Genomic DNA, 22,076 nt, shown 5'->3' on the forward strand with positions numbered 1-22,076 from the left:
TAAGGATGGGAATTTCTTGCAACCAAATCAACTCAGGATGAATTTATATTTGGAGATTGACTTACACATAAGCCAAACAAAAACAATATGGAAGACTATTTTCATTGATTCCATGGCCTGAATAGCAAAATCTTGCATTTATGATGGGCTATAACCTCAACCCTCATATATTTACTAGTAGCCTTTTAAGTCACTAGAACCAGTGCCAGGTAGATAACTGAAGCTATAGCTTCTTTTATGTTTTGTCGGCAACTTGATACGAAATATGTAGGAGAGAGAGGGAGGATGCATACAGAAACACAGTAAAGTACTACATTAAGTCCATATCTAGTTATAATGGCATATACATCATTCTATTACATGCACACTGTAATGAATTTTCCCCACTAATGAATATCAAAAAGGGACATCAGGTAAATCCCAACATTGCTCAGCAGAGGAATCCATATTATATTCCTTCTTTCAATGCCCAAGTACTTTCTGCTGGACCAAGATCCCTTTTGGACCCCCCATCCCAGCCTGCCCACTCTGCACAGTGTAGTTACATCATACATTGAGAGATTTCACTAGCTGGAAAAATGCCCGGTTTTTAACTTCTCCCACATGTGGAAGGCTTTTAACTTCAGCTCAGATGGGACAGAGGGTTAAACGCACGAGCGGACAGCGAGCACTCTGAACTGGGGGAAGTTTCACTTGTGTAAACCCCAGGGCTCAGTGGAAACTGAGACAGCTCAATGTCATCTCTCAGGGTTGCTCATTTTCCTTCTCTCCGGTACTTTCACTCCTCAAAGAACTGCATTCTTCCTTTTTCTTTTGTCTTCATCACACAAAGAACTTTTTTGAACTGCTAATAATAGCAATTGCAAGATCTTTGTGGAGAAAAGCATCACTTATTATGTCTATTCATTTTTTCTAATACAATGAGGCCCTGAAATGCTGTAGCAGTAGTAATAACATCATCAACTTCTAAGAGAGTCCTATCCAAAACCTGCATAAAGCAAGGACATCAGTAGATATCAAAGCAGTTTAACCAAATACATTACATCTTATAAACTCAAAACTGACCTGTACAAATCTCTTACTTTTCAGTTATTGTGCTCAAATTTTTATTTTTTCTATCCAGAACCAAAAGCTATCATTCCTACAGTTACTTGTACTGGCTTCTCATATTTCTGAGCCTGGATGATGATAAAATACTGGCCCATTGAACTGTATCACTCTGATTACTATCTCCCTTAGCTAACTTCCCATCTTGTTACTTTGGTAATGATGCTTCTTCTGCAATATTATGTCAGCCACTTCCTTAAAACGGCTTTAAAATACCCCTGTAGGTACTACATTTTACAGTAGTTTACAATATGTTTTCTGTAGTTTATAACAACCATCAGTCCTTGAGAAAAGTTGCTAAAAATCACACCAGAAATTAAGTCTGAGAAAGTGCAAGCTGGTAAATCAGAGCACAGTTTTAAAGCCCAATAGCTCAACCTGCCACAGTTCAAAACAAAAGCTGTTTTATTATTGGAAAGCTGAGATCTCTAATTTTCTAGCAATATAAATCATGCATTTCTAAAGCTAGAGCTTTACGAGACGCTGGACCTTAAAACTGTCAATGGCCCTTCGGCTTAGCAGCACTGTGATGGCATGTGTCCAAGGTCGAATATATCAAGTCACAGATTTCAAACTGTAGATTAATTTTTAACCATTCTTAATTTCTCATGTTTTACAGTATACCATATAAGTTAAATGTGCAGCTGACAAATGGCAGAGACCACCCTCTGCATTTACTTGTATTTCTAAATGTAACGTTCAACTTAGATAGGTATCAGGGTTCACTAATGAAAACAGCTCACTGAATGGTCACTATTTCTCCCTTACAAATCTGTCAATGAAGGTCATCCATTTACACCAGACAACTCCATTACATGATCCGGTGCACTGCATTGCCATCTAGCACCACTTATACCTCTGAACGCACCCTACAAAGTTATGCGAACAGATGTACTGTTGTGTTGTACCAGAAAAACAGCAGAACGCTCTACAAGTGGGTCTATTATTTCACATGGTGTTACCAGAAAGGATGAAAGAGCTAATGGTCTGGCTCCAAAGCAACATCACTATTTCAAATGCATGCTCTTGAGTTTTGCTTTGTTTTTGGGAAGGAAAGGATGAAAAATAGAGAATCAGTCCTGAGAAGTACAGAACCTGCTACCTATTCTGGTCTTCTAGAGACCGTATGTTTTTCAGCAGATTCACTGGCTCTTCTACAGCTTTGGAAGCACTGATAAAGTAATTCTGGAGTTATAGCATTAAGGACTGGAACTTGGAAAGACTTTTCTCTTGCATGAAAGGAGCCAGAGGATGAAATTAAAGAACAAAAAAATCTGCCAAATGAGTGGTAAATTGTTGAGGATAGCATCTGTGACAGTGTGTGAAGGGAGTCCCCCGTACAGCATCCCTCCTCACTCTGCCCTTTTCCAGCTGCTAACCTCCTTGCTCAGTTCAGATGTGGGTCTCTTCCTGAGCGGATGACGCAGAGGTGTAACAGCTGCAAAGGGGACTTGCTATCAAATCCCTGATAACGCCTCAAGTACCTTCAAAATTCATTGCCAGGGTGGTCAACTGCAGACAGACTGATTCCCTTCTTTTGGCTAAGCATGTTCATCTGATCAAACATTTGCTCCTCAGTTCCCATTATCAGCAAGAAGAAAATAAAAGAAAACAAGCTTATAACCCATTTCTGCAAGTCTTCCCAGAATTCAAAACAGTGTGGCTAGTCCCACTGTCTAGTTCATTCACAGACTACAGCACCCTTAAGATTTCACGGCTCTAAAAGACAAATGCAGGACCCCAACATAATAAAAATGCATAAACACTAATCAGGAAGCTTGTAAAATGAATTCCCATTATTTAATAATAATTTTTAAAAATGAACTGGAAAAAAAAGAAACAAAACCAGGAGTTCAACAATAGGGCTTCTACCCAGTCCATACGGTTAGCACGCCACTCATTCATTTCTATACTTTTTTTTTTTTTTAAAAAAGGGAGAAGTGGATAAATACTTTTATTGTGTTTCTTTCTTTAATGATGTCTCCACTGTGCAAGAGGACATGTCACGGTCATGTCAATCTGAACATAACAGCCTCCTGCATGGTACAACACAGGCGTTTGAGAAGTTTAGAATAAGTGCCAAAAAACTATCTCCCAGGGGCCAGAGAGTTATTCAGGCAGGGAAAACTCTGCAAAGGTGATGTAACACAAAGTTTTGAGTAGATAAGTTAAATTCCTAAATGAAACTAGCTGCTATGACCTTCCCTCAGTCAACCTCTCCACTTCAAATCAACCTGAGCCTTACTGGTAAGCGCAGAGAGAGTCATGCTGAAAACCCCAGGGCACAAGGAAGCAAGTAGTTAAGAATAAGGCAGACACACGCACTGTAAAGCAAGTGCCTCGGTTTTTCCATGATGAGGGCAGAAATTCACCCTCCCCCTGCTCACAACCCACCCATTCAAGTCCTTGGTAATCAGATACCAGTTGAATCTTCCTTTGTCTTTTGCTCCCCACTGCAGAGTCAGATGTTACTGTACCACTGAAAGAAACTGCAGCCTGGAGGGTAGGGAGGAAGGTGATAAAGCCTCCAGTGCAAATAAGCAGGCAGGCAGCAAACTAAAAAGAAAAAGGTCCTGACTCCTCAAATTGCATGCAATAGCACAGGAAGGTTACTTGGAAGGTTTAAGGAGAGGGTTTAATCTGGTATGTGAGGTGAAGATGGGGGAAATATTTGCGTCACTTGGCTAGCCAAGAGGGAATCCCACACGCTCCTGATTTTCCAGCCATCCTGTCAGTTAGGTTTTTATCTAGATTTCTGTAGATGTCCAGCATCCAGCTAACCCATCCTTCATTCATTCATTAGTTCAAATTAATACCACTGAAACATTCATTACAGTGTTCTTACACTAGATAAAGACAAACTACAGACAGGCATGCCCCAAATTTAAAGACATTCACTAGCAAGACCCCTGCCTATTCAGACTCGATAAAGTCATAGCTGTGAAGGTCACGACAGAATGCTGTGTTATTGCAAACTTGGGGGGTGGAAGAGCTCCTGATTTTTTAATTCAGGAAGGAAGCAGACTTACCTTGCAGGCTCTGACAGAGATTAGATCCCGCTGTGAGCAGCCTCCATGAAATAAATATGATGTTAAAGTCAGCTATCGGGCTTCCGACTTTGTTGCTGTCCTGTCAAAACTCAGAAAAGTTGTGTTGCCTGATATTGTGTGTGTGTGTGTGTGTGTGTGTGTGTGTGTGTGTATGTGTGTGAAAGACAGAAATGTTTGACAGTAAGGCAAACTGGTCAGATCAGCCAGATTCTGCTGGGTTTATATAGCTGAGCTGCAAATCCTGATCCTTGGCTCATTCCACTGTAATAGGATGCCTGAAGGCATTTTTTTCAGTTTTGCTTTAAAGGAACAGCCTCTCTCTTTGGCTTAGCTTCTGAAAGACACACACACACTCACACACGCAGTCACAGACAGACACACATACAAAAAAAGAATTTGCATGCAATTTATGGCTAAAGAAGGAAACCCCTGAACCATTAAAAAAGAAAGTCAGCTCAGGGCAAATGACTCAGAAAGCAGAATATTTTCCTTACAGCATCAGCGAAGTACATTATCAGAAGCTTTAATCCCCTCATCCCCATTATTTTAACATTACAAAAGAGTAACGAAATTAAATAAAATCAGCAGACTTGCAAGTAGGATTTCAATTTCAGAAACATCTAGAGGACGTATTGGGTCAGACGGCCAGCTAATGTAAATAGACCACACTCCTTTGAAGCCGTCAGAAAAATTCCGATTTACACAAGCTGAGGGTCTGGCAAACTCACGTAACTTCAAGTTCGTGATCTCCGTGCACTGCTTCTGCTTGCTCAACAGCTCTAGGGAGAAGAGAGGAGAAAGCAAGCAAAAGCCTAGTGAGCAGAGTCCTAGCCAGACTCAATGTAAAGAAGACAGAAAAGCCCAGAGAGAAGAACACAGGAGGGCTTCCCTTTCTTCACAGATCTGATAAAAAGCAATTATGTGGCTGGGGTGTGTGCACGTGTGTGCATGTGAGTGTGAGAAAAGATAATCCATCCCCGTTTGTGAGGCTTCTGGTTTTTTAGTCATTGCATTCTCTCTGTTTCCCATCCTAGAGCTATCAGTAACACACAGACTACTCACTGGGGACTATTTCATGGGCAATTGTTATCTCCAACTGCCCTTGAACCTCAGGCTTGTGGCAAAGAGTAAAGATCACAGACGAAGGATTCTCATTAACACTGATTTTCCTCCCACCTGACACTACAAATCTGCTTCCCGATCCTCTACATCCCATCCCACTTGGGGTATTTTTTTTGTTTGCATGTGTCGGGGCGGGGGGTGTTAATCCCCAAACATTCAGGTCTATCTTCTTGAGTGAAGGACAAAGCTGCTCTTCTGTTTGACAATTTAGGAAGCATAAAAATGCTTCTGAAGACAATGAAAATGACACAAACTGCTTTCAATAGGCTATGGAACAGGTCCATGAGAAAGCAAAGGGACTTTCCTCTGGAGCAGGATGAGGATGCTTACAAGAATTAGACGTTGTTGCCAGGTCCTTCCAATCTTTTTTTCCTTTCTGAATGCATCTCCTCTCAGCTGGCTTTTCCTAGGCTTCATGGACTTGCCTCATGCTCTGGCATATCAGGATTTTACTTCTTTGCTGCTTTACAGGCACAGCAGTACCAGAGAGATTTAGTCAATCCTACACGTTTAGGAAAGGACAGAAGAATTCCTGACCCTGAAGTTCTAAATCATTGTTTTAGAATCATTGTTTTTGTAGACCATAAAACCATAAATCTGCCTAAACCTGCTTTTCTGTGGCTTTCAGACATAACATTGATTTCCTCTGTGTATCCTCTGGTGTCTAATATTATGGCTGAGCTCATGCTGGGTCACCATCCTCAGCAGGCGGCACAAATTCTGGTCACTTCTAAATAGATACTGATGAAAAAAATACCTCCCCACTTCCCCCCCCCCCCCCCCCAAAAAAAGAATGTTTTTAGAAGTTTTTAAAAATAATTTTTGCAAAAAACAGATCCTGTTCCTTCAACCAGTTACACAATTGGTCAAAAACCACCGAGATGGAAAGTTTCACTAAAAATAGAGCTCTCTCTCTCTCAGCCTTTAATAAATACTTATTTCCAATTTCTATTCTGATTTTTTGACAAGCTATTTCAAACCAGTCATGCCCTAATAGAAGAAGCTGGAGATGGTACTGGAGATACGGTCAGAATTGGTTAATTCCAAACAAAAGCCTCAGGTCCTCTTTGACTGCTAATTTCTCCACAGTAAGTCTTGTTCCTGACATCTCCACCAATCTGCAGGGCAACAGGCTCAGCATATACAGCCCCCAGTAATTCTCTAATTTTTGTGTAACATTCTTTTCATAAGATACTCAGAAGGACCCTGGTGCCAGCTGACATTGACTTTCATAGGACTATGTAATAGGGAGTGCTAATTAGAACTTATACTAAAGGCCAAAAACTGTGAGATGTTACACAATTTGTCCAATAAAACCTGGCAGGGACTCGGAAAAGGCAGTTGCCCATACAAGGGGCCATTTGCTGTCTCTTACTTCTGGAGTCAATTGACATACATTTGAAAAACATACACTATTTCATCATCCATGTCCATAAGACTAAGCAAGATGGTTAAAACTTGTATGTAAACTGGAAAGCAAATTGTAGGTTTTTTTTTTTTTTTAGCACTTGTTAATATCAGCTTTTCTGCTGCTAGTTGTTTAATCAAAATTTAAAACAATTTTTTCTCCAGTCTTTCTCTACCCACTCATCTTCTGACTTCAAACAACATGCCATATGAGAGAAGTTTCAGGTAAGAGTTCAGGCCTGTTCTTGTTTTATCTTTTCCGGCTCACCCATCCTTAATCATACTCTGCTGCAAACATTGAATGATACCCTGACTCAGAAGCAAAAGATAACATGAAAGAACAGGAAAATCTTTTTAAATCAGAAAGATACCTCTAAGTTGTGATTGCTAACAAGCGGGCCTAAAGCTTATTTCTGTGCTCTGTGGCATCCTCTGTCATTAGATAAATGTGGATAGCAATTGTTTTTTTTCAATGAAAGGAGGAGGGAGAAAGCAAAGGAATACTGAACTTCAGAGGCTGCACTTACGAGATCATATTGGAGATGAAATTCAAGTTTTTAGGGAAAACCATAGTGGATAGACAAATCTAAGAATATATTGATATTCATGAAAGGATGAGACACACCTCAATTCATTATTCTGGAAAATACTGCACAAAAAAAAACTGCACAAAACATGCTCATCATTACCTTAAGACAAAATTGTTGCAACACAGGTAATTGGACTTGCTTCCAATTTAATACCTCTATTGGTTCACCAAGGCCTCAAAATAATCTACTTTGTAGCAGAATGTTTGACAGTGTGAAAACTGTCCTGAAAGTGAGGAACTGTGAACACAATGGGAATTAACATATCACTACTGTAGCCGGAGAGGTCTTTAGCCAGGCACATGGTGCAGCAGATATCAGTAACATGCAGATGGGAACACAGCAAACCCCTGGAACATAACTCATGAAACATAAATGGCCAGATGACTGTGCTTTTGTGCAGGGAATCAGACTCTTGATTTGAACAATTTTAGGACCCAGGGAAGTATTTAGTGCCTGTGTCTATTTAAAAAAAAAAAAAAAAAAAAAAAAGTGCATTTCTCGTAGAAAACTCATATTAGAATAGGACAGTGCTCAAAAGCACCACCCAGTAGTGTAGAGACTGCAGCGTGGAGAAAATCCAGGTAGATTCAGGATAGACAGCTTGAGAAATGGTATTGTACCAACTTAGCCACAACAAAACTGAAGATAGCTGACCATATTTAATGTTAAGAGAAAGACAGAAAAATAACGGTTTAAGGAGAGACTAAAATATCACAGGGTTGATCCTTAATGGAGACTTGATCTTAAAAGATCCTTTCTGTGCTCCATTCTTACCACTGATGTTTAGAGGACAAGTAATTTTCTAGAGACATTTTGATCCTTGCTCACTGAATACTCTTCCCTTACATTGTCTATCTTTTTGAGCCAATATTCACAAGATTTCCCTGGTGCAAAAATCAAATCCACAGTGCTTTTGTCTTTACATCTGCATTGCCTTGATTCCTTCATGACTGTAGCCAAATGCAGGTTAGCTCTACTTCACATTGAGGGGTATTTTAGCACACTTGCTCTTGGGCTACCATCTTATCTGCTGCTTCTCAATTGATTTCCTACTAATTTGTAACAAACCATTTTTTCAGTGAATTCACTGCTACCTGCTTGGGAATCATGTGCAAACAGAACTTCTCGGTTTTATGAATGCATTTGTTATTTAAAATCACTCAGCACTGCTCTACAAGACAACAGTTCAACTTATTTTCCAGAAAATATCTGAATAATTGTTTTAAATATGTTTTTTTGTAGCTTGCTATTCTTGTTGCCCCTTCAGTAATATTTTTTCTTCCCTGCTTTGATGATTCCCAAATCTAGTAAGAGCTTACAAGCATGGCAAACCTTCCAGCATGGCTACTTGTCCAGTGATTATATTTATGTGAGAACATCAATTTATATAGATACACACAGAACTCCCTTTCCCAAGTGTTATGAACACTGATAAAACCATGTTCAAACATGTTGAAGAAGAGTTTGGTTTGAGGATGGATTGATTCTGGTAATTGCGGCCCATGTTGAAAGGCATAAAAGCATCTAGTATCTTGATATCAGAGAATGCAGAAGCTCATACCTAACCCTGGGGAAGCCTGACCAACGTAGATGAATGCAGTATCTGAAAGTGCAAGTTTGCAATCACTTCCCAGAACTGCAGTATTGAGAGCTTCAGCAGAATGAACTGCACATGTAAAGGCAGTAAAGCTGAGGCCCCATAATGTCCAATGAAATATTAAAGATCAAAGACCATACTAATCACTGAAATTACAAAACATACTTAAAAATTTGGGGATTTTTCAAAGATGATCTCCAGAGACGAAAAGCAAATTTCCCCTATTATTTGGATTTATTATTATCCTCAAGATATTTCCCAAGTTTATCCCCTAAATGAAGAAATACAAAGCAGCTGCTTGAAAGCAGACCTATCGGGCTTGCGCACTGCTTGTACACAGGAAGCTGACTGTGACTGATGTTTGTTTAGTCTTTCCTTAACTCTTCTTTTAAGAGCTGTGTATGTCTTGGCAGCATTTATATGCCTTGAAAAGATGGCAAATCGAATCTGAAAGAGGAGGTAATTGAGAAAACATCAATGTTTTCTCAAAGTTATTTCAAATTCTCTTCCCACAGTAGTGAAAAGCTATGTGCTTGCTGAGGGATACACAAGAGTAGAGCCAGGTGACATGGGTGCTAATGCAACGTCTGCCATACTCTGAACGATCTTTGATCATGCTCTTTTTCCCTGTTCTATAAAACCAAACTAAATGCATAGCAACACACTGCTAGAACAATCTAGACAAGAATTTGCTGTCAGTGGTATCTGAAATGTTTAGAAAGAATATAGATAGCACTATGCAAAATTCTCTCAAAAAAATCAAAGCTTCACTGCAAAAAATAATGAGCGAACCAAGAATAACAACTGTGCCAGTGCATAAATATTTTCCATCGAAACTGCTGGTGCCAGACTCTGACACAGAGTAGCCCCTGATCTACATATCTTCGGCACTTATCATATTTGCGATAGGCTTTATTAGAAGTTTGAGACAAAATATGGCTTTCGCTATGTGTCAAAATAGCAAGAGAGAGACGAGGAAGAACATGCCAAGCTGTTCAGCACTGAGGGTGAAAAATAAGTTTACTATGTGGGATGGAATAAAGCTTTTATCAGCATGTTAGCATTACTTACGATTAGTTAAGCCATAGATGACAGAGGCAAACTTTCACAACTGATTGCCAGTAAAGGTTTTTTACTGTACCATGCCAATTTGTATCCTCTAGTGCTTGAGTTCATGAAAATACTTAAGCACATGCTTCTATCCATCCCTAAATACTTTAGTACACTCTCTTATAATCATGTGTTTAAGCCTATGATGCCAATATTACAGCTAATCGTGTTAAACATATGCTTAACTGTCTTGCTGAACAGGAAGTTTCTCCAGTGACGCTATAAGTAAGAATAGCAGCAAAGTGAAGTCTGTAGTGCATATCCATTCTATCTGAAAGATGTTCAAATATGATAGTCATTATATGCCCTAAAGCAATGATGAAAAGGATTCCTAATTCTAATAAAAGACTGAGGGGAGGACAGCCATACAGCACATGTATACGTGCCCAAACTCCTGTATCCTTTGTTAGAAACTGTGATGCACTTTCACCCAACTATCATCACAAGGGGTTTGCGTTGGGAGGCAGAGAGTCTACATCAGCCACAGGATTGGTGCCAGGGATCATGAGCACTCCCTTAGATAGAGATGAGGAGATCTAATAAGAGATGAGGAGATCTAATACATGTGGTACTTGAAAAATGTAGCTCTCCAGAGTGTGATAGTAATGTTCCACTGATCTGTACCTCAGTATGTCAAGTATGGTTTGTTTAACAAGAATACATTTCTATTCTGGATAGGAATTTGATGGCGCTTGTCAGAAATGCTCTCGTTACACTATTCTGTACTTCCCCCCAGCAAAAGAGCCTTAGACGCTCCATGACCTTTGACGTTCTCCTGGACTAAGTGATGGCCCTGAAGGGTTCTGCAGTGAAGTGCCTGAAAGAAGCACTTCCCTAAGTACAGAAATGCTGCACATAGAAAATACCTTCAGGCACTAAGATAGATGCCAACTGATTACCACAGATGGACCACTCACCTTACGTGAGCATGGGACAACACTTCTGCAGAAATATACCCCTGCGCCATGGACATCTCTTGATTTGCTCTTATTAAACATAAAAAGCACTTTTTCAGGAGAGAGGAGAATGAAGATTCAACAAGAAGTACTTATGGTAGTTAAATGCATCCTTAAGTGACTGTCATTAGTGCAAGCCATGCTGTGCTTTAACTCAAAGACAACAGAGAAATGGTTTCACAAGTTAAAATGAAGAGAAACATTTAGCCTCAACTACGTCTTTCATCCAAAAACGTCAGAGCACTTGCACAGAAAAAGAATGAGATGGGACCTTTTAAAGTTAATATAGTCTTTCCCTAGGGCAGAATGAGCTATACTGCAACCAACACAGACTAGCAAAGTGAGTTCTGCAAAAGAGAATAGTACTTTTTGTGGGGAAAACTGCCCCAAAATTAACCATGATGTCAGTGCCAGAATGAGAAATCAAAGATTGCAGCATGGCTTTCTGACATCCAGCCAGAAGCCTATGCAACAAATTTGATGCTTTCTGGCTATCCATATTGAAATACACAACATCCTGGTTCTAACTCCTAGCTTAGGATGAAGGCCTCTTTTCTGGGGAAAACAGGATTGAAAAATTCTTTCCTACTAAGGGAAAAAGATTACAACTCAGTTTAGTCACTCATGCTTCAGGGAATGCTGTCAATTAATCTTAAAGCTGTACTTGGCCTGGTTAACCGATGGCTGTTTAACAGAAAACCCATATGAAGCATATACATGCAGAAAGATGAAACAGAAGAGAAACTTTATAAGCATTTTGATCCATGGGATTAAAGCTGGTGGGTAGGACAGCCACTCTGCAGTGACTATTTTTTTGCTAAGAGATAATACACACTTGGCTGTCAAGGTAACTGTGCCCAGCCTTGAAAGTAGAGAGCTCATCATCATTGCTGTCTTAATGCTGAAACGAACCCTGACACAGGAAAGAGTGTAGAGAAACGTGACAGAAGGATCTTGAATCACACCCCCTCTGGAAATTAAGTAAAAGCTACTGTCTAACCATCGTACCATCCATCTCATTACTGTGGAATTCCTGTGACTGAAGGCAAGCAAGGACATGGACAAATTACTGTTTATGATAGGCTCTTCAATCAATATTCAATCAACAGCATCTGTAGAAGACCCACTTGAATATAAGCTTCCCTTGTACGCGATGGCAGGCAGACACACAGTGTCTGTCTCAAAAACTGATCGTCTACAATGAGGACAGTCCTGATCCACTGACAAAAAAGAGAGGAACAAAATTAATTGAAAGCACCCCAATAAGAGAGCAATAGACCCGTCTGCCTGTTCTTTGAGTCAAAAGCAATGACAGGCTTGGAGAATGGCTCTGTCCAAACACTAGAAATCTCAAGCTGTGCTTAAAGAGATAAGAAACATCCCATTAAGGGGTCTAGGAAAGCTAAAGAGTCTTGCAAAGTTCAGTACCCATCCACAGAAATATTTCACTACTTCAACAGATGTGCATATATTTTCACACTATTTGATAATTTTGCCTTCTGTTTTAAACTAACCTCTACATTAAAAGACAGATGAACATCTATGTAACATAAAAAAGAGAATATATGTAATATAAAGAGAATAAAAACACCACACAGTAACTCTATTAATGAATAAAAATAATCATTTTTTCCACTCTTCACCCGCTGTCAACATTTTTAGAAATGCAGCTACTATTGCAGTAAATGTAAGAAAAAGGCAGAAGCACTCACAGAAATAATCTAACCAGCAGTACCTTTCAGACTATTCCAAATTTACAGCTTAGGCTCAGTTAAATAAAAAGCAAGGATTTGAAAAGGTTGTGAAAATTTCTAGTCCGAAGTAGACTAAAAATTCCCTTTATAATGCTGGTCTTAGACACATATCTCTAGTATTCAAAGCATATCCTAAAGTGTGTTTTAAAATAATAAATCAGCCTCATAAATTAGCAAAATTTTTAGCTTATCTGTCTAGTTTTTGAGGATGAGTGGCAGATGAAGTCACTATAGAAAGTCAAGAATCTGGCTGATGGAGAATCGATTGTTTTCTTTGCAATTCTTCTCTCCTACAATCAGTTGCAGAGGTGAAAGGTTCACGGAAACAGTTGAGAGACAAGCCATACAGTGGGGCTGCACAGCCTTTGTACAGAGCAGCCAAGTGTTTTAGTGTGAGAATTGGTACCAGTATATTCAGTTTCAAAGCAGCAGCAAATTCAGATGTTGAACCTCAGGTTCAAGGTTAATATCCTGGGAGCGGAGGGGAAGGGGTCCCGTAGGTACAATACACGCGTATCCTTGAAACATAACGCAGGCTTAAATAAAGAGGTTTTTACAGCTATGCTTGCTGCATTGTTGCATTGGTTATTGATAATGTAACAAGAAATAGGATCAAGGGAAAGCAGAGATGAGAAAATTTGCAACTTGAGTCCCCCGCTCCTTCCTGCCTTGTTGATTTTTAACAAAAAGTGCTAATTAGCGACTCCCTCTCCTGTTTTTTTCTCAGCATTGCCCCCTGACCAGCTGGGATGTCACATCCAGGCTGTCAAAGGCTGGCAAGCAACCTCACACTGTGCGATTAAGCCCACGTCGCTCACAGGAGTGCTCAGAAAGCCGTTCATCTCCAGCGTGCGCCCAGCCACATGGAGATGGGAGCATGATCCAGCCACAGGAAACCGATGGAGGAGGGAGACCCGGCGGTGGCTGGGCAGCGCTCTCCTCCCATGGGCATGGTGGTGTGGGGGAAGACAAGCTCCTTCTGCTCCCTCCTCGTGCAACACGCTGCACCATGTCACTGCGTTAAGTTGCTTGCAGTGAGGTCACATCATAAAAGCGGACCAAAAGAGCACAGGGAGACATTTTTCCTTGCCTTTCTTCCAGCATTTCCGGTAAGAGCCCATACACCTCTCCTCATATCCTGCGTTTAGCTTCTTCTGGGACCAAAGGGAAACCTCAAAGCAGATGGGATTTAACTTACTTACATTCTCTATAGCTAACTCAGGTTTCATTAAAGACAGCTGTAATCCCAGACTTCTTTGAATAGGTTAGCTCAGTTCTTTCTTTGCTTTTACATCTCTAGAGAACCAGGCTTAACAATAATTTTGAACCAAGGAATGAAAGAGAGTGAGAGTTTGTCATAAGCATCTAACGGTCATCAATTTAACACACTAAATTACAACAGTTGGTAATTGAACTCCGAGCACCAACCCCTTCTTATCCCCCCCGTTCTTCACATAGGCAGCAGTGTCCCCCCGAGCCTGAGACTGGGGCACATTAGATAACACAGCAATAAGAATATATGCTAGAGGAAGACAGAGGGTGGTACAGAACTGGCTAACACTTATATCCTTTTGCACGTTCCACAAAATCCAACCCCTTCATCTCTTTGCAAGTTTGGGCTCTCTTAACATTAACAGCTGAAGAACAAATTTAGCTTAAACCTTTTTCCTTGCTCAGAATGGTCCTTCTTAGCTCAGATTTAAGATTGCCTCTCTTTGAAAGCTAGTAAGGAAGGCAAACCTTCTACAACAGAACAAGCCAAATTACTGTTGAAATAAGGTTGCTTGCAATCTATGTGACATGCCACAATAGGAATCATGCATGCTGCTTTTATTCTGAATACATTTCTTTTATCCCCACATTTCTGGAGTGCAAGTTATACGACAGTGCTGTGCAAGCATTCCTCCAAAACTTCATTTACAGGATTGAAATTAATTGAATGCACAAATTCAATTGACAAAAAAACTGAAAAGTTTCCTTCTCTGGACTTGCAGCATCAATTTAAAGTGTTAATAACATTATGTTTTCAAAACAACCAAGACAGAAAGGAAAATTCTTGTCACTTGTTGCAGGGGTAAATTCAGTTTGTCAGTTATTCCAGACAAACGGCAGTCGTTGCCTATACTGAGGAATGCACAAACAACTAAGACAATGGTCTAACCAAGAGGGAAGAAGAGTTCCTGCTGTAGATCTCTGTTCTCTCCAAAACAGCCCACATTTTGTTAGAGTGCAGGTAACTTTCTCAGATCTAAAGCAATTTTTAGGGCAGGCATCTGCATTATGAAGTGTTACAGTTATTTCCACAGTTACTTGATTAAATCACATGTAGTTCGGCAAAGTCAGTGCCTCCCATAAGAATGGTTTCTAAAAACTGATGCCCAGAGAACAGAGAGAGGATGCAGAACCAATGTACGTATCCAATTCCAATATTTTATTTCCTCTTTAAAAGCTTTTTACATGCTATTATGTGATGAGGATTAGAAGTACTCATGTAACAGCCAGTGCTTTAGCATCCCAAGATGATCATGTCCAAGATTGCTCATTACACTTAGGTGATTCCATTTGGTAAAGCCAACAAGATACCCCATGTCACGAATTCCAGTCAACTATAGCTGAATTCAGCCCACATGCTCCTGCTGTAGTTTTCCACCACCTCAACACAGTAACAGCCGCACAGAAACATTGTGTGTCTCATTACCCATCGTCAAAGAAAATAAAATTAAAAATGAAGTGTGGTGGGAAACTCAGAATCCAATGCATCAAGCATCTTGGGTTCCAACTTGGCCTTTGGCCAAAGGAGAAAAGCACTTAAGGACTTTACACATATTTCTTTGATAGCATCATGACTTCTCTTTTTCTTCCCCCCCCCCCCCCCCCCCGCCTCTCTGTCTACATTGCTAGTCTCTGTTCCCAATTTGCTGCGTAATGAAGTGACGCAGGGTTTAGGAACGTCCCCTGGAACAAACTACCAACCCCCATCGCCTACTGCGACAGGAGACTCATGACTCTGACTTCAGGGCACCCGGGACTAACAAGCTCAGAGCTACTGCTGCAGCCCTGGCAAGACTGGAAAAAAGCAACGACTCCATACGTCCGCTCCAGGGCTGAGGGGGGGAAGTGAGTGAGGACAGATTTTCCACTCTATAGCCAGAGGCCCATCTTACGGGAAATTTCAGTCAGTAAAAGCAAAATGTTACTGGAATGTTGCCTTCCCTGAGCTTGCATGGAATTTTTTATTATTATTAAATTTGGAGAAACAGGTGTGAAAAATTCATCTCTTTCCCCATGAGGCTTGTTCAGACACTGGATTGCGTGGACTCTGTAAGACGCAGAAGGGCTTCTGTCTGGCAATGCTACCTGCAGACGATACCTGTTTCTAATTAGCTGCGGGTGATCCCCCCCCGCTCCGCCCACCCCAAGACAAGGAACTAGCAAGTCAGAAGGAAAGCATTTGGCAACAACAGCAATATTGTCTGCTGAAACAAGCTGCCAAATAACTTCCTTTGCACTCAAAGTATCCCATGAGGTAGCTGGAGAAGTTAAGCTGGGACATCTCAGTGCTTTATGAGTGGCCTCAATGCAAATAAACTCCCCTTTGTAGGTCGAGGATGCTCAGCCTAGCTGAGACACTACCATGAAATGAGACAGAGCCCCTACTAAACTGCCAGCTGCCCTGATTATTTAGGTGAGGTGGCACAGACTGGCTTTCTGGAGCTAGCAAGTGTCTTTGCTGTTTGTGCCACCTCCCCAACAATGCTCCTGGGTCTCAGGTCCTCAAGGCAGGACCTCAGGGTGGATCTGAACCCTTACTGCACTCACCCTCTCCTCCTAGCACTGAGACCTTGTGCTGAACATGAATGCAACATGACTCATTTCAGTACTCACCTTTAAGTGGCTTGATAGGCAATTCTAACTAGTCAAGAATGTGAGCTGCTGTAAAAGAGCCTGTGTCCCATTTAACAGAAGCGTCACTAGTCTAGAGTACTTAATAACTTCAAGAAAAGAAGTTTCTGAATACAGCAAGGTATATCAGAACAGCAAGCAGTCAGACAACAATAGCAAGATAACTTAAGAGAAATGCCCTTTGTTTTATTCTGCAAAGCCCTCTATTATAAATTGCCTACGTTTAAGGACAAGTAACTATTCAGGAAAGATCACACAATAGATTTTTACTCCCTTCACTGGCTGCCTCAGATGGCAGAGACATGGATTCAGGGAGCCAGGTGGTCCCTTTTATTTGTGTGCTTGCAGATCCAGCAAAAAATGCAGAGCAAGGAACAATGCTTCAGTTAAAGAACTTGCATCCCAGGGTATGGATACTTGAGAAAGTGACTACAGAATAACTTTGGAAGTGACCCTCAGGCACTTGTGCCCATTCTAACACCATGGTAAAGATGAGGGGAAAAAAAATCGTATTTTTAGCATCTACTGATAGACAAAAGCAAACAGCCCAGTAACTAGGGCAAATTGTCACAAGTTGCTTCCTCACTTAACCCGTGTCCTTTTCAGAAGACTCCAAGGGTTGTAACATAGCAGTTATATCAAGGAGACCAAAAGATAAGCTAGACAACATATGAGCTGCATTTATTACAAAGTTAATTTTCTCTCCAGACAAGAGACTTTGTTATTGAAAGCAGTGTTTTAAAACCATGTAAGTGTTAATACTGCTGGACTACCTAACAGTCAGAGCTTTTCTCAGGGGAATGTTGTAAGTGGGGTGATCATTCCATAATTAATCAATTTAGAGACTAGTTACTGGAGTGGCTGGACTGCTCTCTAAACCTGGTCTGGCAATTCTCATTTTCTTACAGAGTCTGATGGAGTTGCTCACATATCACATACATCATCTAGGTTTTTGGGAGGGTTTTTGATTTACAATTAAATCTCTTACCTCATTAAAAAAGAATCTGATGAAAGGGAAAACTATTTCAGAGGAAGCAGATATAGTTACTGCAGTGGCACAGGACTGCCTAACCTCCAGACTGCTGTGGATTTAAGCAAAATGTGGGAGTCAACAAAAACTCGTTGTTTTAACCAGGCAGGAAGAGGTTGAGGGAAAGGAGAACATTCAGGCGCACATTCTGATCTTACTTAAAGGAGTGTAAACCCAAAACAGTTTCCCTGAAACCAATGACATTGCTCCAGATCTTGGTTGGTGTAAATGAGCCTGGAACCTGGCCTCCTAAGTAACAAGTGAAAAGTTTGATGTTCTAGACTAGAGGAGTGGAAGTGGTTAACATTTCACCACACTGAAAAAACAACTTGCCAATAGACTATATTCCACCTGGAGAAAGAAAGTTTCTAAATGTGGTTGGATTTGACATCAGAAATGTATAGGTGTGGCCTCCTACCATAGTATCAGAAAATGAGAAATATGAATAACACGACCACTGAAAGTGTGGTTTAGGGAGCCGCACAACTGAGGGTGGTTCAAGTCTCAAATTCCTTTGCAGGTTAATAGTTCTATTTGGAGAAAATGTCAACAAGCTGGACACGGCTGGACACGGCTGCAAAGCTTTCTCCAAATGCCTCCGGGACAATTCAGCTGGAAACAGGGCAGAGCACAGCATGAGTCCCAGCTGTCCTCAGAGAACTCCAGAGCTTGCTGGGTCTAATTGAACTGTTTCCTTCCCTCGTTAAATGCAAGTAGCACAGGAGGTTTTGAGAACCTAAATTTTAAAATGACTACAAATAACATATTTAATATTCCAAAAACATCATCAGTGAAAGTTCCTCATCACAGATTTATCAAAGATCAAACAGAATGACTGGGCAAAGACTACAATTCCTATTCTCTAGACAAGTGGCTCAAAGGATACAAAATGATAGACCATCTGTGTCTTTCAAGACTGACACCACGTACACCATCGCATTAGAAAAGCGCTTGGCTCTTACATCTCAAGATGGTCCAAGCCTGGAAAGCCAGTCACACCTTCGTGTAACTAGTTGTCCTTCTGATGAGATCATGACAGGCATCTGCCAAAAAGACAACTACAATAATCATCTTTGCTGGGAGCAAAGGCCTGCATTAAGGAGAGAGGGAGACCTTGGAGATAACAGGAATAATGTTTCTCCCCTCCTCAGGGCACGTGGCACACTCGACAACCCTTGCAACCATACACCCAGAATAAGCCTGCCCAGCATGTGCAGCTCATACCGGAGCACTACCAAAGCCTCCTCCTCACTGAGAAACATCCCACCTAGATGATTTTGCACCGCTTGCATAGTTAAAATCCTTTCATTCCTCATGCTTGCAGTGGAAATGACTGATAGATAAGCTGGTCCTTGTACCTTCTGTTCCACCAGCCAGGCACTGTCAACCATATACCCCCTCATTCAGTCTGAATTCAAGATCCAGATTATGGCTCAGACACAGCTTGTAAAGACATTTCCTCCTGCTTAATAAACTATCCCTGTACCACATACAGCTCCTGCAAACAGCTGCAGCCTCTCGAGTTTGTCTCCTCTACAAAAAACATGCAACAGCTTATCTCACACATACTTCCAGGGCAGATGGACTGTGGCTTGCTCTGTAAAGAGGTTTTTCTTTTTTCCTTTTTAGCTGAATACTTTCAGAACCAATGTTCTGGCTCTACTAGGTAGGTTTTAAGGTCCACAGAACTTTTGAAGCTTTCACACCCCTTTCCTCCTATATTGATCCCAGTACAGTCACGCAGTGCCTCCAGCCGCATCACATAGCTCCCACTCTCCTCTTCAGAAACTTCATTTCAGTGTTCTTGCTCCCATCTTGCACTGAGTTGCTTAAATCTTACCTTTGTCTATAGACAAACCTTTTGCGAAGACTTATTTCTGATGTTCCTTAAGTAACCTACATGAGCTCATTCATATGCCCTCTGAAGAGGGCAGGTCTGCACGTGCACTCGCATGGGATCCCTCTTGTCTCCAGTTATTTCCTCCCTGAACTGAGTGTTCACAGTAAAGACAGAGCAAATTCCAGTCTATAAAATACAGCTTCTGTATGGTTTGCTACTTTAACATCTGAGTGAATCCTCAATGAGGTTTACCCTTAGTTATAACTGTCAAGTAAGGACATACTACCTCCTTTTACAGAAGACAAACTGAAGTGTGAGACAGAAATTTACAGCTGACCCAAGAGTCAAAGGCAGCTTTTCTGCATCTCAGTCCAGAATCCTAAAAACTGAGCCCTGTTTTCTCTTATTCAAAAACATTTTCAAATGAATTTAAGAAAATATTTGCAGGATAAAAGGAACAACTCATGAGCTCATAGGTGTTCTCATCTTATGGGTAGCTGCAACTGCTCTGATTAAACTGGTATGTGTGCTACTGGGGCACAAAAATCTGATTAATCCTGCTACCTCATCACGGAAAACATATACATATGCATATACGTGTAATACACACACACACATTTTTTGGAAGTTCCTGGCAACAAATCAGGATTTTATCAGGATGATAACGACAACAGTAGTAGCAACAATAGAAATCATTTGCTCTTGCCTTAGTCACTATACAGGGCTATACAATGCTGGTTGGTTACCACAGGAAATCAATTCCATCGTCCTGAATTTTCTTCTTTTTAACATAACCTTTTCTGCCTCTATCCCTCTCCCAAATAGTGTTTCTTGACACAGAAACAAAACCAGTAGACAGCTTCTTCACTTCGAAAGCCTGCAGCATGCCATGACCAGCAAGCTCTCTGTCCATCCATGTCCTCCCAGGGGAACACAGTTTCTATGACAGATTTACCTTCATCTCCAGTATACACAGACTGGTACTCTTGTCCCAGTCTTAGTCTTTCCAGTTAAGGAAACTCCAGTCAGTCTCATGAAATCAGACTTGGCCTGTCAGGTAGCCTAGCTTTTTGGAGAGCCCTCACTGTCGTTCTTAATACACAGTAACCTCATTTCTCCTTCCCCTGCACCTGTGAAAGGGTGCAGAGCACCCCTTGGCTTTACCAAAGTCTGATTTGTTCAGGGATCAGAAACGCAGCTGTTGATGACTGCTAACTCTTTTTGGCATGTTATTAATCAATATTAATAGACGCTATAGTAATGCAGACATATAGACAGGAATTAATAACATGACTGAAGTGTTTAAAGTGATCATATGATCTTTCAATCAATCATTTTGCAGTGCTGTTGCTAGTGGCAAGTTATTTGGGTTTTGATATCTAGGCAAACTGCAATTCAAAATTGTGACTGCAGCTTATATAGATGTGAACCAGCTAGTCCTAGACTAGATGGCAAAGGGAGCAATGAATGCAAAGATGTAGAAAATAATGTTTCCATACAGACTTTCTGGTAACAGGTCATCTGACAACATGGAAGTCACTGCAGGTATGTTCTACAATCCCAAGAAGTCTGAAGTCTACTTTGAGCCCTGCTGCAATCCTACTACTTGAGTCCTACTACCAGAACTAGGAAATTTATATGCATGCAGTTAAGCCAAGATTAAACTGCTATGATACCTTTGGCCTGAAGTACAGATGTACCCAAAAGTTCCATATAAGTGTCTGGCTCTTTCAAATAGAAAGAGAAAATAAAACAGATTATTGCAAAATACCAGAAACTCCTAGAAACTGAAGTATTTCCTGGAGCTACTTTTGGCCTGTGATTTCCCCATCTGCCAGGTGTTTGGGCTGCACCTGGGCTAGATATTACAATGCCACATAGGTCCCTTCAGAGAGCAAGGAGAACAGTTCTGCACTGATTGCACAGCCTTGCCCGAATTTCCTCAGCAAAATGAGCAGGGATTTTCCATTTCCCACGATCATTCCTGACTGGCTGCAGTGATTTCCCACAAGTTACTGACCGCTTCCAAGTACAGAACAACTAAATTAGGCCTGCTTTTTTTTAATATATATATAAAATATATATATATGTATATGTATACGTGTGTGTATATATATATATGTACATATAAAAAATATATATATGTATATAAAAACATATATTTTTTTAAGCTGGGCACAGGTTTACGAAACTTCTCCCTCTCTACCTCAGATAAGAAAAGACTTTAAATAACAGAGTAGCCCAAATCTGCCAGGAAACTTTGCAAATTTTTCTACAACAAAGGTTGGGAAATTCTTTGCTTCAGCTACTACCAAGTTCTTTCTTGAACATCAGCTTCTTCATAGATGCTTCTACGCTAGTCCCAGAAAAAACAGAGGTCTTTGTCCTCTTAGTTATATGATCTCTGCTGGAAAGGCAACTACTCAGACATGAAAAAGCATTCTTGGGATGCTTATGCACAGCAAAACATAGGTGCGACTGCTACATTACTTTCAGCTTGGTGGCACAGATAATGGCTGCAATAAGCAGGTGGCAGTGGGCGGTTTGGCTGGAAGTGAGATTAGCATTAAGTCTACTGGAGACCATACCACATAAGGTGGTGGCTCTCAA

The 22,076-nt window shown here is 40.8% G+C and overlaps 1 protein-coding gene across 5 annotated transcripts in view; it reads right to left on the bottom strand.

Moving 5' to 3' along the window:
• Positions 1–22,076, bottom strand: part of TNC (tenascin C) — a 106,555-nt gene that overhangs the window by 70,147 nt on the left and 14,332 nt on the right. Inside the window, exon 1 of one of the 5 annotated variants that reach the window (XM_026113847.2) lies at positions 4,137–4,430. The exons of 1 other annotated variant lie outside the window; for it this stretch is intronic. The gene's annotated coding sequence lies outside the window, so the exon portion shown is untranslated. Of the gene's footprint in view, positions 1–4,136; positions 4,431–22,076 lie in introns of those variants that run through there. 3 more of the 5 variants (XM_026113849.2, XM_026113850.2, XM_026113851.2) reach the window with 3 other exon arrangements.

Source organism: Dromaius novaehollandiae, chromosome 20 (genome assembly GCF_036370855.1).
Source record: "Dromaius novaehollandiae isolate bDroNov1 chromosome 20, bDroNov1.hap1, whole genome shotgun sequence".
NCBI classification, from domain to species: Eukaryota; Metazoa; Chordata; class Aves; order Casuariiformes; family Dromaiidae; genus Dromaius; species Dromaius novaehollandiae.